At 34.6% G+C, this 14994-nt stretch overlaps 1 protein-coding gene and 1 pseudogene across 18 annotated transcripts in view; both read left to right on the forward strand.

Annotated features, from left to right (window-relative positions):
* The window catches only part of LOC131164282 (pentatricopeptide repeat-containing protein At1g63400-like), a 32177-nt gene that overhangs the window by 8049 nt on the left and 9134 nt on the right, over positions 1 to 14994 (forward strand). For 5 of the 18 annotated variants that reach the window (XM_058121345.1, XM_058121359.1, XM_058121364.1 and 2 more), the window contains 3 exons: positions 6762 to 7112; positions 8196 to 8297; positions 8414 to 8491. The gene's annotated coding sequence lies outside the window, so the exon portion shown is untranslated. Of the gene's footprint in view, positions 1 to 3596; positions 3759 to 6761; positions 7113 to 8195; positions 8298 to 8413; positions 8492 to 14994 lie in introns of all 18 variants that reach the window. The other 13 variants (XM_058121349.1, XM_058121357.1, XM_058121351.1 and 10 more) reach the window with 7 other exon arrangements.
* LOC131163362 (pentatricopeptide repeat-containing protein At4g11690-like) lies at positions 2093 to 5645 on the forward strand (annotated as a pseudogene).

Consider the following 14994-nt stretch of genomic DNA (forward strand, 5'->3'; position numbering starts at 1 on the left):
TTTCAAAAACTTTCATTTTTAAGACTATGATCCGTTGTTGTTTGAAAAACTCAAATGTGACTTTTTAAAAAGCATTTTCCAGGGTTTTCAAAAATTTGGTCTCTAAGTCTATATGACATCCTAAAGAGCTTCAACATCTTTCAAGAGATATTCAAATATGAAGTACTTACATAAAGACTTCTTAAGACTTTGACATTCTAAACACTTAAGTCTTTATGCTTGCTTTGGCTTCAAGCTTTAATATACTTTGAGCTTTCTCTTTAATATTCATGCTCTCATAATCTTCAAGTTTTAATAGATCATCTTAGAATCGATGCCTTTAAGCTTCTTTTGATCATATTTTTTTGATTTTAAGACTTCAATGGATCCTTGTAAACACTTGACCTTACTTTCTCATAGTTGAGTCCTGAAATGTCATCACTTAACCAAATATGTTAAGTTCCTCTTGTTTGTTATCATCAAAACAAGATTTTAAGCCTTATAAGGCCAACATATAGAGCAAAGGAAGGGAGGTTAATAGGATTGGGTATATTTAATTTATTGTCTATATTAAGTTATTTGATTAGAATACTCAGAGGTTGTAGGATAGTACTTCTGTTTCTGTTCTGGTGTGTTTGGAGGGAGAGGAATAGGTAACATTTTAAAGGGAAAAGAGAGTTGATTCTACAAAGGTTAAAAGATTTCATTTTGGTACACTTTTTTAGTTGGTGTTTTAGAATATATGCTATTCATTCCTTATTCTAGGGTTAGCACCTCATTGCTGCTTTGTTTCTACTATAAAGCTTCAGTTAATTCTTAATACTACTAGTAGTTATTTGCAAATATATATTTGCAAGTTTTTGAGCTTCTTCCAAGTTCTCTCTTCAAAATCTTCATCAAAAACATTGTACAAAACTATATGCGAGACACAATCAAGTAGCCTTAATGCCCATCAAACTGTGAACCTTCCCATTACAACTCAACACACTTGTAGGATTCATTATCTTTCCTTTGAAAGCTTTCCAATTACCGCCTAACCGATCTTGCTGTAAAGCTTTGTTTGGCATTTTTATGGCTTTTGAAAGGAACTTTTAAAAAGGAACTGATGAAAAGGAGTTGATTGTGATTGTTGTAAAAATTGTTTGACCCCTTTGTGGAAAAAGAGCTATTAGAAAGAAAAATCTGGCTTTAAGTGTTTGATAAAACTCTAAAAGCTCTAACCAATATTTCTCGTAGAAAATAATGTTATTTCAATGCAACCCAAGAGAGGGGGGGGGGTGAATGGGGCCTAATTGGACATTAAGTGCTTGATTAAGAATTTTAAAACAAATGAAACAATTCAAGCAAAATCCACACAAATATGTATTTTTTAAGTTTTTCAAAGAATTACAAAAAATTTAGTTTTTTTTTTAAAATTTTTCAAAATTCATATTTAAAAGGTAGAAAATAAAGAGTTTTTTAAATGTGCAAAGTAATTTTTTTTGTTTTTTTTTGTTTTTTTTAGTTTTAGATTGCAAAATAAATTTAAAAAAAAAAAAAAATTTGCTTTCTCAATTTTTGAAAAATTATATGAGGGAATATCTAGGATCTCAAAGATTTTGGGGCTTGAACTTGTATTTGTGGTGATTTAGAAAGAATTCTATACATAAAACACACAAATTAAAGTTTAAGATCCGAATTCTATGTTCTCATATGCAAAGAGTTAGAAATTTGAAAACGATAAAAAAAAAAAAAAAATTGTCTCCAACTTTTTTATATAAATTTGGAAAATTAGAAAACAAGGAGACATTTTCATAATTATTTAAAAAATTAGAAATAAAAAAAAACTATTTCCACAAGAAAACAGTGTCAAAATTGTTTAGTGTTATTCATTTATTTCATACAATTTTTTCAAAAATAAAAACTAGCTAACTTTTTGGCAATTTTTTTAAAAAAGTAGAACAGAAAATGAAAACTATTTTACACAACTAAGTGGACCCTAAAATTTACCTAATAACGAAAACTTAGTTGTAAATGCACAAAAAAAGGTGGTTACAAAGAAAATATGGTTTACCAATATGTTGTAGCTAAATGGCTTCTACCTGAACAAAATCGATAGCAGGAACATCTAACAATGGTCACGCCAATGTAAGTACAATAGACATTTTGCTTTGATTGGTGATGAAGAATGAGATGGGCTGGAGAATAATGACCATATGCATGCACATGAGCAGATGTGCAGATAAATTTTCTTTTCTTGCTCAGTTTTCATCTTACTCTTTCACTAATTATTTGATTGTAGAAATATTGAGATCATATTTCTTTTTCTTCCTTATTATGCGTAGAAAAACTTTTGTCAAACATAGCTATTTTTCTCTAGACTATTCGTGTTAGTTGTGTGAAAAATGCAATCAAAGATAAAAGCTCTTCAATTCTATTATTAAAAAATTGTTAACACAATTACATTAGTTTAGAATTCGATGAAGTGACTTGGACTAATGAATTTATTAATAATCAATCCACCATAAAATTAATTTAAAAAAATGCGATGAAAAATATCATTGTAACAATCATTTTTAAAATCTAAATTGACTAAAATTTGGGGGTAAAATCTTCTGAAACTTAAAAAATGTAGAGACAATTTGACTTCATCTAATTAGCTTATGCAATTTATTACTATTAATCAATAGAAGTGATAGAAGACAATTAAAATAAAAGAAAGTCCTTTTAGCACAAGTCATGTTTCAAATTGACACAAAAAGTCAATTAAAAATTTTATTTTATCACATTATTCATGTTTAGAACTGCTTTTGCACAGTTAAATATGCTTTTGGTCTTCAAACTATTTGGAATGTTTCAGCTTGGTCTCTAAATTAATTTCCTCTTTTCACTTCATTCACCATTTTTTATTTCAATTATTAACTTTTATGAATAGAATGATTATAAGATAAGAACTTATGGCAATTTATATAAAAAAATGTGTTATTACTATAATGCAAGTAACAATGCAAATTTCTTTTTTTTAAATTAATTTAAAATGATGAATAGACAAAATGTTTTTTTTTTTTTCGTATTGCGTGCTGGATAAAATTACATAAATTGTCACATAAGTGACTTCTTTCTAAATTGTTGCATTTTTATATAAATTTCATTATATTTTTATTATTTTCATGTTATTTTAAGTATTTCAAAAACCACATATAACCTCTTTTTTTTGTTTGGTCCATAAATATGGCATATAGCTTGCAAATGCAACTAAAACTTAAAATCTTATTGGTTGAAGAAAAAGGAGAGATTTTGGTGACCCAAAACACTTTAATGATTAGTTTGCAAAATACCTATGCTTAAGTATATATTAGTTTTAGTCAGTCAGTTACAATTAATTATATATGAAATTATGTTGTTATTGTAAAGCAAATAATAATGTAAAATATTTTATGAGTTTATAATAAGGAATAAATAGAAAATAACTTTTCTGAATTTTTATTATGGAATATTTATTCTTTTCTTATTATATGTTAAATAAAATAATTAAAAATATATAATAAATAAATATTTATTTAATTTTTAAAAATTAAACTATATTTCATCTTAATCTAATTCTAATGAATAGCTATTGGACCAAACCAACTTCTTAGGGACCAGGTCAAACAAAATGGTTTGCCTTGGGCCTTGAGCAAAAATGACTACACCCGGCACCCACATTAAGTTGGGCAGCAAGCAACGTAGCCGCAGCCTGCAGGCAATCGCCCCAAATCGCATATCTAAGTATCGACCCGCAGGCTAAGGACGCCCAAGAGGTCGGTGCTTCTCTCTCTCTCTCTCTCTCTCTCTCACACACACACACAGATTATCTAACAAGTGGCTTCTCTAATTGAGGTACTTTCGCCATTATTTTTATAGTCTTTTGATGCTTTTACTGTCTTTGAGTGCTTTATTCGTTATTAGTTTTTCAGTTGTTCGATAGCTCAAATTTGAGCTGAGAGACGTGATTGCTGACCCGCTACAATGGTGGAACAGCATCCTTTTAACCGACCCAGAAGAGTTGGGATGACTATGGGTCTGCGTGATATCTTGAAAACTTGAGTCAAATCTTAATGGGTATTTGCTCGTTTCCAAGAATTTGTGCAGTTAATTTGATTCCTGCAAGTTTTGTGCATTCGGGTTTGTTTCGATATCCAATTGTTCTCCAGTAAAGGTGGTTATATAAGGCTTCGACATTATTATTGGATGATCATATGTTTGATTCTAGTTCAAGTGACGAAGTTGCTGTAGTTGATGAAAATAATGTTCAAAGAAACAGGTTGGATGTATGCAGGGAGCGCTCTGTGTCCCCTTGTTGTGAGGGTATTTAAATCTTTGAACTGGAATATTATATGGGAGAAGAGGTTCTTAAAAGTTGTGGAGAAATACGGGTTTTCTCATTCTATATATGCATTTAGGATTATTATCCATACATTTGCATGGGTGGGGATGCAGAATGAAGTATATGCTTTGCTTAGAGATATTATTTGCTACTGTAATGAAGTTAAGCTTGATATGTTTGAATTGTTCCCTGCTTTAATGGATTCGTCTAATTGCCCTGCAAGATCAAGTGCCATATTTGATTTACTGATTAAGGATTTTGCGGGGAATTCAATGCTTGAAAATGCCGTTGATGTGTTTATGCAGGCTAAGAAATTTGGGCTTCAGGCCAAATATTTTATCCTGTAATTTTTTGCTCAAGTGTTTGGCAGAGGCAAATAAAGCAGAATTCCTCAAATGTTTGTTTGATGAAAAAAGGAATTCTGGACCATTGCCCAATGTTTATACTTATACCATTATGATAAACTTCAACTGTAAGGGACATCATGAGCAGGCAGAAATGGATATTTTACAAGCTACTGAGATTTTAGAAGAAATGGAGAAGCGTGCGAAATTCCCGACTGTTGAAACATATGGTACATATATTTATGGACTCTGTAGAGTTGGATCTGTTGAGTTTGCTTTGGACTTTATTAGGGATCTGAGGTTTAAAAACCCGCCTGTCAATTGTTATTGTTATAATGCTGTTATTTATGGCTTCTGCCAAAGAGGTGAATGTTATAATACTTTGAGCATTTTGGGAGAAATGAAAAGCTGTGGAATACCCCCAGATGTTAGCGACGGCATTTTGATTGACGGGCTTTGCAAGAGCAGGGATCTTGACAAAGGTCTCATCTTAATGGAGGAATGAGTAGCAGTAACATAAAACCATCCCTGGTCAGTTGTAGCGCACTCTTAAATGGTTTTTTTAAATGTGGACTAATGGATATTTCAATAGATATGTTTCGTAATCTTGGGGACTCCGATTATGAATATGACCATACTGCTTACGGCATCTCAATCGGTGGATTTTGTATGCAGGGTGATATGGAATCAGCACACAAACTTTTGGGGGAGATGATTAGTAATTTAGCTCGTAACACATTTCATTTTAACAGTCTCATTCATGGTTTTTGTAAGATATGTTTCTTGGACAGGGCATTGGAAACTTTCAATATCATGCTAGAAAGCGGTGTCATGCCAAATATCATCTCATGCAATTTTATTGTTGATGGGTACTGTAGGGAAGGACACATGGAGGAAGCTCTAAAACTTATGGATGAAAATATGAAATGTGGGAACATGGCATCATTCCTAACTTATATATCTATAATGCAGTAGTTAATAGACTGAGAAATGAAAGAAACAACAATAACAACAACAACACAACAGCAAAACCAAGCCTTAGTCCCACTAGGTGGGGTCGGCTATATGAATCCTTTTCCGCCAATTTATGCGATCATGGACCATTTCTTTTGATAGATTCAAGGATATTAAATCCTTACTCACTATCTCCTCCCAAGTTATTTTAAGTCTACCCTACCCCTTCTATTGCCCCCCACAGTAATTAAGTCACTTTTCCTCACAGGTGCACTATTTGGCCTACGTTGCAAATGTTTATACCATCTGAGTCGTCCCTTCCTTATCTTATCTTCTATAGGAGCTATACCTAACTTACCACGAATATGTTCATTCCTTAATTTATCTTTCAATGTTATACCACTCATCCATCTAAGCATTCTCATCTCAGTAACTTTTACTCTTTGGATATTATGTTTCTTCGTCGCCCAATATTCCAGTCCATATAGTATTGTTGGTCTTATAGCTGTCCTATAAAACTTCCCTTTCAATTTTAAGGGTATTCTACGATCACAGAGTACACTTGAAGCACTTCTCCATTATACCCAACCTGCTTTAACTCTATGCATTATATCATCTTCAATTTCTCCTTCCGCATGCATAATAGATACAAGGTATCGAAATCTACAAGTGTTATTTATTTCTTCATCATCAAGTTTAACTTTGTCCCCAATATGCCTCTTATCATTACTAAAATTACATTTCATATATTATGTCTTATTTCTACTTATCCTAAAGCCTCTAAATTCCAAAGCTTCTCTCCATAATTCTAGTAGATTGAGAAATGAAAGAAAAGGAGAAAAAGCATGGGAACTTTTTGCATCGATACTGAAACAGAATGTTTTTCCCTTTGTTGTCACTTATAGCACTCTTATAGATGGTTTTGCAAAGCAGTCAAATTTAACAAAGGCCTTGATGTTCTATGCAAGGATGCTTAAAATTGGGATCACTCCAAACAGAGTCACATATACAATTCTTGTGAACATATTTTGCTGCAAAAACAAATTGAGTAAAGCATATAATTTATTTAAGGAAATGAGAGAAAAGTGTTTGACTCCAGATAAGATTTCTTACACAACAATAATAGCTGGGTTTTGTAGAATTGGAGATATGAAGAAGGCCTGGACGTTGTTTAATGAAATGTTGCAGAGAGGCCACGTGCCCAATGTTTTTACTTATACATGCCTAGTTGATGGATATTGCAAGTTGAAACGGATGGATTTTGCCGATCTATTAGTTGAGGAAATGAGAAGAAAGGACGTCACTCCTGATGTGGTGACATATACTGCTCTCATTTCTGGGTACAGGATACTTGGAAATCTGGATAGAGCACATGAATTATTCAGTGAAATGAAGGAGAAAGGCATTTTACCAGATTATATTACCTATAAAGCCCTTCTATTGGATGTCAATGAAAAGCCTAGCTGAGGAAACAAGGTGGTAAAAATCAGGTGGTTACTCAAATATATTTCCCCTTGTTTTGTTTAGCACAATTTTCTATTCCTTTAAAAAGATGTAAGAATTCTATTCACATTATAATAATATGCTGGTGTCTTAGCCTTCATGTTCATGTTTACTCCTTGTGAAAAAGTTACCTCATCAATACCTGGTTTACAAGACATCACATCAGTTATTTTCTTGGGAAGTGCCACATATTTTGGATTGTGAAATGCACAATTTCTATTACAGCTGCATAATTTTGGGCACATGCAAGGATGGTCCTATCAAACAGACAAACGCGGTACTTGCTTGGAAATAGTGAAACAACCATACCTTGTGCTTGAAACAGACCATACGCAATGCATTAGTTTTTCTTTTGGACTTATGAGTCTATGACCTCTGTCTCATTCAGTTAATTGTGACAGTTCCATGAAATCTTATGTGAAATTCCAAATAGTTTTTCTTTTGTACTTATGAGTCTATGACCTCTGTCTCATTCAGTTAATTGTGACAGTTCCATGAAATCTTATGTGAAATTCCAAATTCAATGTTTCTTTACTAGGGGTGTACTTTCTGTTTCATAGTTCAGATATTACTCCACAAATTAATCATTCATACGGTGAATATTGTGGATGATATTCAAATTAGTTCCAAATTTCTCACCATTTTGGGAAATTATTTTCAAATATACTGTTTTTTCTACTGTTCTTATGTATTTTTAAATTTTTTCCCTGAATTGTTGGCTGCTTTACTAAAAAAAAAAAAAAAATGAAACTAACAACTGGATTGCAACCCGTACAACATATTTGTGCATTAATTCAAAGATTTTAATCATCCTTATTGCAAAATATTTCCTGGACATGGAGTTTTTGCTAAAATTTTGATTTTTAAATTTCCTCTTTTTTTCCTTCCCCCCCCCCCCCCCTCTCAAGGAGGGGAATGTGTGGTTGAGGATGGGGATTGAATTGGAATGCATCTTCTAAATCTTTTTTTCTAACATCGTGTGGTTCTTTGAAGTAGTTATGTTGTGAGTTGGACAAATAATTGTTGAAATGGGCAATGACTTGTACTGAAGTACCTCACTTTGTCTGCAGTTTGGAGGATCATTACTGAACAGTGATTTGATGGGCATCTCATTTTGCTCAGTTGTGCACCAATTAGTGACATATTGCTTCAACAACTTGGTAAATTTTATGGTAATTTACAAAATATTTTTAGCAAGTCTTTGTGATTGTTGAATAATCGTGCCTTGTAAATTTATTGATGAAAAATTAAATGGTCTGTTTTGTTCAATTGCTCATTTGTTCCACAGAATCATATAATTGGATAATGTCCACTAATCATGATACATTTGCCGTTTGAGGTCAATTGTACATAGAGCTATACTCAGGTGTGTGTTTTATTTTCTTTTGTACGCTTTTTTTGGCAATATAGTAATTGTTGTGCTCATTTACAATATTGTGAAAAACATTGACTTAATGAACTTCTAAGTTGCAATATAGTAATTGTTGTGCTCACTTACAATATTGTGGAAAGACACAAATTCATTCATTTACAAAGTAAAGTTCCAAGAATAAATAGTGATGTAGCACAAGAAAATAAAACTTTAGCATCTGCAAAGACTTGAGCATATTTCCATTGAAACCTTAATCTGTTTTTCGGTCCATGTATTCTAGTCCATATTTCCAACCTATGATTACCCCAGTCTTGATCTCATCTATTTAAACATTAGCATGTGAAAAAGGTGTGCTTTAGGGGATGTCACCTGAATATGCACAGCAAGCTCATCTATAGAGTAGATATTTGGTATAAACCTACAGGAAAATCACTATTATTACCCCTGCCCCCCCACTCCCAAACAATTCTTGCATTTGACTGCTTTGTCATATATTTTAAATAGATATTTTCCTTTTCTCTATTACACACCTCAAGACTTCTCTTGAGACCCTATTGTAATCTTCTTCGTGTAAAAACCATATTAAGATCTTATATCTTCTCGCCATGCATTTCTTTCATGAGTTAAAAGGTAGCTTCAGTAGTTTTCCTTTCTGGCAAAAAACCAATGTAATTGTTTGATACTTTTTTAAAATGTCTAGGGGATGTTGGTTACATTTTTTAAGAGTGTTTTAGAAGTATTGGTGTCTAACACAAATAACCATCTGGAAGCTTTGCCCTTAACTAAGGAAAGTTGTATAGTTATGAAATTTCCATCCCAATCGGCTCTTTCCTGATACTCGTAGGGAAAAGGAATGAACAGTGTTTTAGAACTATTGGTGTCTTACACAAATAACCATCTAGAAGCTTAGCCCTTAACTAAGGAAAGTTGTATAGTTATGACATTTCTATCCCAGTTGGCTCTTTCCATAATTTATGGTGATGGCAGTGACGAGATACTCGTAGGGCAAAGGAAGGGAGGTTAATAGGATTGGGCATGTTTAATTTGTTGTCTATATAAAGTTATTTGATTAGAATACTCAGACGCTGTAGGATAGTACTTCTATTTCTGTTCTGGTGTGTTTGGAGGGAGAGGAATAGGAGAGATTTTAAAGGGAAAAGAGAGTTGATTCTACAGAGGTTGAAAGAATTCATTTTGTATATACTTTTTTAGTTGGAGCTTTAGAATATATGCTCTTCATTCCTTATTCTAGGGTTAGAGGAAAGGAATGAAGAGTGTTTTAGAAGTGTTGGTGGCTAACACAAATAACCATCTAGTAGCTTAGCCCTTAACTAAGGAAAGTTGCATACTTATGACATTTCCGTCCCAGTTGACTCTTTCCATAATTTATGGTATGGTAGTGACGAGATACTCATAGGGCAAAGGAAGGGAGGTTATGGTATGGGAATGTTTAATTTATTGTCTATATTAAGTTATTTGATTAGAATACTCAGAGGTTGTATGATAGTACTTCTGTTTCTGTTTTGGTGTGTTTGGAGGGAGAGGAACAGAAGAGATTTTAAAGGGAATAGAGATTTGATTCTACATCGGTTGAAAGATTTCATTTTGTATACACCTTTTTAGTTGGTGTTTTAGAATATGTGCTCTTCATTCCTTATTCTAGGGTTAGCACCCCATTGGCTTTGTTTCTACTATAAAGCTTCGGTTGATACTTAATACTACTAGTAATTATTTGCAAGTTTTTAAGCTTCTTCCAAGTCCTCTCTTCAAAATCTCAATTAAAAACATTGTACAAAACTATATGCAAGACGTAATCAAGTTGCCTTAATGCCCATCAAATTGTGAACCTTCCAATTACAATCCAACACACTTGTATTATTCATTATATTTCCTTTGAAGGCTTTCCAATTACCATTGTAGACACCCCAATTTTAACCGGATCTCTCTTTTCCTCTCAGTGTGGGGACCCTTCGTAACAACATGATGATTTGCATAAAGAGGGGTCAATTTTGTAGTCCGAAAATTCGAAGGCTCTCTTCGAAGTATCTATTTGATTCCTTGTGTGTTTGATATCTAAGTCCTTGTTGCTTTAAGATTAAGTCCTTGTCGATGAAGACCTTGTTATCGAGTCCCTAATAATTGAGTCCTTTAGCTATTTAAAATTGTGTCCTTTTTATTGGTTCCTTTTTATCAAGGTCCTTGTATTGAGTCCTTTTTTTTAAAAGTCAAGTCCCTGTTAATGGAGTCCTTTTTATTAAGTCCTCATTTATTAAATTCGAGTCCCTGTTGATAGAGCCCTTTTTTATGAAGTCCTTATTAAATTGAGTCCCTTTTATTAAATCCCTGTTACGATCAAGTCCTGTTTAAATTAATTTTCTGTTGAGTCCTGTTTTGATGAATTTTTTTGCTTTTGATTTCCTGAAACTGTTGAGTCCCACAAGGCCATTGGTAGAAAAAAAAAAATTATTTCGTCAGTACATGGCCAAATTCAATACATGTGATACATCGGGGGTGCATATACAGATTCAAATACATGCGGGGGTACAAAAGGTAAAATGCAGTACAAATAAAAACCCTAATTCAAAAGGGCCGAGTAGCTCCCCTCTGCGCAGCACCTCCAAAGACACCTGCACCCAAAAAAAGAAGATAGAATTATCCTGCGCAAGGAACAAAATTTGAAAGAAAATCATTCAATTAATTGAGAGATTTTAAAAGATTGGGGTGTATCCTCCCATATATTCGGCCTGACTCTCCATTAGGAGGAGAATCAGCTAGATCACAAGGATGGGGGGATTGTTTTGCTGTAGGAAGGAAAACACAATTAGGGTTTTTCCTAAAAGGAAACAAGGAAAAATAGGAAGCTTAGATACTGCCTAAATTGACTGAGACCTAGCCCTATAAATTGACAAAACACAGAACTGAATACATAGACAGAACTAGAGGAGAGGTGAATAGAAAGCAATTCCGAGAGAAAAACACTGAAAAGAAAGAGAGTTCTGAAAGAAGAACAGGGCAAAAGGCAAAACCCTAGAAACCCCCGAAGGGTGAAGTCTTCACCTCCATTCCCACGGCATACCAGTGCACCCTGGCACTCGAAAGGCGTACCCCCCAACACTCCCTACAGCCTAGAAGGCTACCCAGACAGACATAGACGAGGGGAAAAGAAGACTAGAGGAGTAGAAGGCCTCAAGTAATTTGGCTAATCCTTCCTCACCCTATTCTATGACACAGGACAGAAGGACTCCCTTTGTGTATGCTTGCAGGTTTCCTTCCCCAGAAGACCTGAACCCACATTGAGACTAGACTAGAACCAAACCAGACTTGAATCCACACTGAGACTAAAACTAGACCAGACATGAACCCATACTTAGACCAGACTTGAACCCACACTGAGACTGAAACCAGACCAGACATGAACCCACACTGAGACTAAAACCAGACCAGACATGGACCTATACTAAGACCAGATTGAAACCGGACCCAACTGAAACCAGCCCAATAGCCCAAACCGTGAACCTCCAAACCCAAAACCGTAAACCAAACCAGCCCAATAGCCAAAACTGTAAACCAAAGTCCAAAACCCCTTGCTTTTAATAAAATGGGGTCAGCCCAACAGTTTAAAACAACCCGCACAGCCCAATCTTTTAAACAAACCCAGGCACAAAGCCCTTTTCCTTTAAACAATCCCCCAGCCCATATTTTTTAACCTACGCAGCCCACCGTTTTAAAATAAAACAATGCGAGCCCATTCTTTGAAAACAAACTAAAGCCCAAACCCACTGTTTTAAACAAAACAAGGCCGACCCATTTTTTTTTCAAAAACAAACTAAAGTCCAAACCCACTGTTTTAAATAAAACAAGGCCAGCCCATTTTTTTTTTTTCAAAAATAAACTAAAGCCCAAACCCACTGTTTTAAACAAAATAGGGCTGACCCATTTTTTTTAAAAACACATTAGAGTCCACATGCCCACACTAAACGAGCCAAGTCAACCCCAAACCTAACTCACTAGCTTTCAAGCGAGGCAGCTCGTCCTGAAACCCGTTCAACTCGTAACATTCATTCGAATCACAGCATCAAGCACACCCACCACAAATCTGAACACATCAAACACACATCACAATCTGAGCGCAACACACTCAAATCTGAACACAAACACCAGCACTCATCACAACCTAAGCACAACACACTCAAATCTGAATACAAAACTAGTACACATCACAATCTGAACACAAAACAGCCAGTAAATCACAAACCCGAACGCAAACCCACACCTAGGAACATATCCAAACCCAAGTTTGAAAAGGAAGATACTTATGTGGAAGAGGTCGTGCCTTGGGCCAAACCAATCAATCGTATCAAAGCCTGTTCCTTCACAGATCTTGGGTACATGAACCCTAACTAGAGAAGGGGGAAATCAATCTATAACTGAGACCAGAGATGGGGGAAAGGGGTAGATTCAGAAATAGGGTTTGGACTCCTCATGGAAGCCATATCAAAATCAAAGACAAAGAGAGAAGAAAGTGAGAGGGCGTAATGGAAGATTAGATCCGGAACTAGGGTTTTGGGTATTTGTAGGCAGATAGAGAGAGGAGAGAGGGAGAGAGAAGAGAGAACTCTGGAGAGGAGAGAGAGAGAAAGGAAATGAAAAATGGGGAAAAGGGTAAATTTTTTGCTTTTATATCAAAAGAACCACCGAACAGTGACACATGGCTCAATCTGGTATGCATGTCTGATCCACGACATGGCTCATCTAGAGCCGTCCAATCTGTGTTTTCTCCAAACGGCCTAGAGCTTGCCATGTCTTCGATCCTCATCTATAAGTTCAAACCACCCGGTGAGTGACACGTGGCTAACGTCACCCCACCCTTCTGAAAAATAAAAATAAAATAAAATACATCAAGGGATGGCCACCCGAAGGGAGACACGTGTCCTGCTGACGTCACCCCACTTTCCTAGAAAATAATATATATATATATATATATATATATATATATATATATAAACGGCCACGTGTCACCACAAGGAGTTGACGTAAGGCTTGATTGGTTGACCAGACCCTTTCCCACTTTTGAATCGGTTGACCCAGTTCAGACTGGTCAAACTAGTTTATTTAGTTTCATATTTATTTTCCTTATTATATATATTTTTTTTTAAATTGATAAAAATAATAGAAAAATCACAAAAAATTAAAAAAAAAATGGAAATATATTTTTGAAGTCATAAAAATTATTTTGGGTCATCTTGACTCTGAAAAAGAAGGAAAAATCCTTTAAAAATCCCAAAACTTTGAAAAATGTCAAAAATACTCAAAAAAAAATTCCTACAAAATTTTGAAAATTTTGGGAATATTTTTTGTAAAACTATTTTCTCAATTTTAAAATGGGCGTCCCTATGATTTTAAAAAAGGGCAATGGGGCATTCTTTGACCTCACCTGTATCGACTTTGAGGGAGATTTTTCTATCAAGATTCCCTCTTTTGGAGGTCTTATTAGATATTCCTAAATCACACCCAGATTTTTTTTTTATCTCTTGTTAATTTTGTACATTTATTCATTTATTTGTTTGTGTATTTTTAAAGGAGTTAATTAAAAGGTTATTAAATTCAGTTTGGCGATAATTCTCAATTAATTAGGTATCGTTCGTAGAACGGATGTGTAGGGGGTGCAAATACCTTACCTTCGCATAACCAAACTCCTGATCTCAATCCTGCTATACGCAGACTAAGACTAATGGTTCCTTGGTCTAGGTTTAGTCTAGAGACCAATTAAATGAGTAGTAATTAGGTGTTCTAACCGCACCAAGAAAAATATGTTAGTGACGACTCCAAATTCCAAATTCTCAAAAAATCACACATTTTATTCGCTTGCCTCCCGGGCTTCGCCCCAGGACGTCGTGACAACCGTCTAACCGATCCCTCTGTAAAGCTTAGTTTGGCCTCCTTGTGGCTTTTGAAAGGAACTTTTAAAGATGAACTGATGAAAAGTAATTGATTGAGATTGTTGCAAAAAAATTTTGGTCCCTTTGTGGAAAAGGAGCTATCAGAAAGAAGAATCTGGCTTTAAGTGTTGTGGAAAAAAGTTTTAAGGTGCCTCTAAAAGTATTTTAAATGACTAAACATAGTTGGAAGCGAGGAGTAGTGAAAGAGTTCATCAATAGAAATGGTTTCCTCGGATATCTTGTTCATCCAAGATTCTAAGACTGAAGTAAATGCTTTCTTCATGGGAAGCATTTGGGATTCTAGGCTTAGATATTAGGTGTTCTTTCCCTCTTTAGATGCTTTGGGAGGGCAAATCATTTGGGATACTACGGTAGCTTTGTTTAGGGTCTGTGTTGTTGGTGATTTCTCTCTTTCTGTGTTGCTAGAGGTTAAGGGTTTTGGGGGTGGTGGAAACTTCTTTTGACATTGAGGAGATTAGGGGGCAGTTTATAAGATGGATAGGGGTCAGGCTCAAGGCCTCGATAGGTTTACCATGATTTTTTTCCAGGATAGTTGGG

Source organism: Malania oleifera, chromosome 9 (assembly GCF_029873635.1).
Source record: "Malania oleifera isolate guangnan ecotype guangnan chromosome 9, ASM2987363v1, whole genome shotgun sequence".
In the NCBI taxonomy this organism is placed as follows: Eukaryota; Viridiplantae; Streptophyta; class Magnoliopsida; order Santalales; family Ximeniaceae; genus Malania; species Malania oleifera.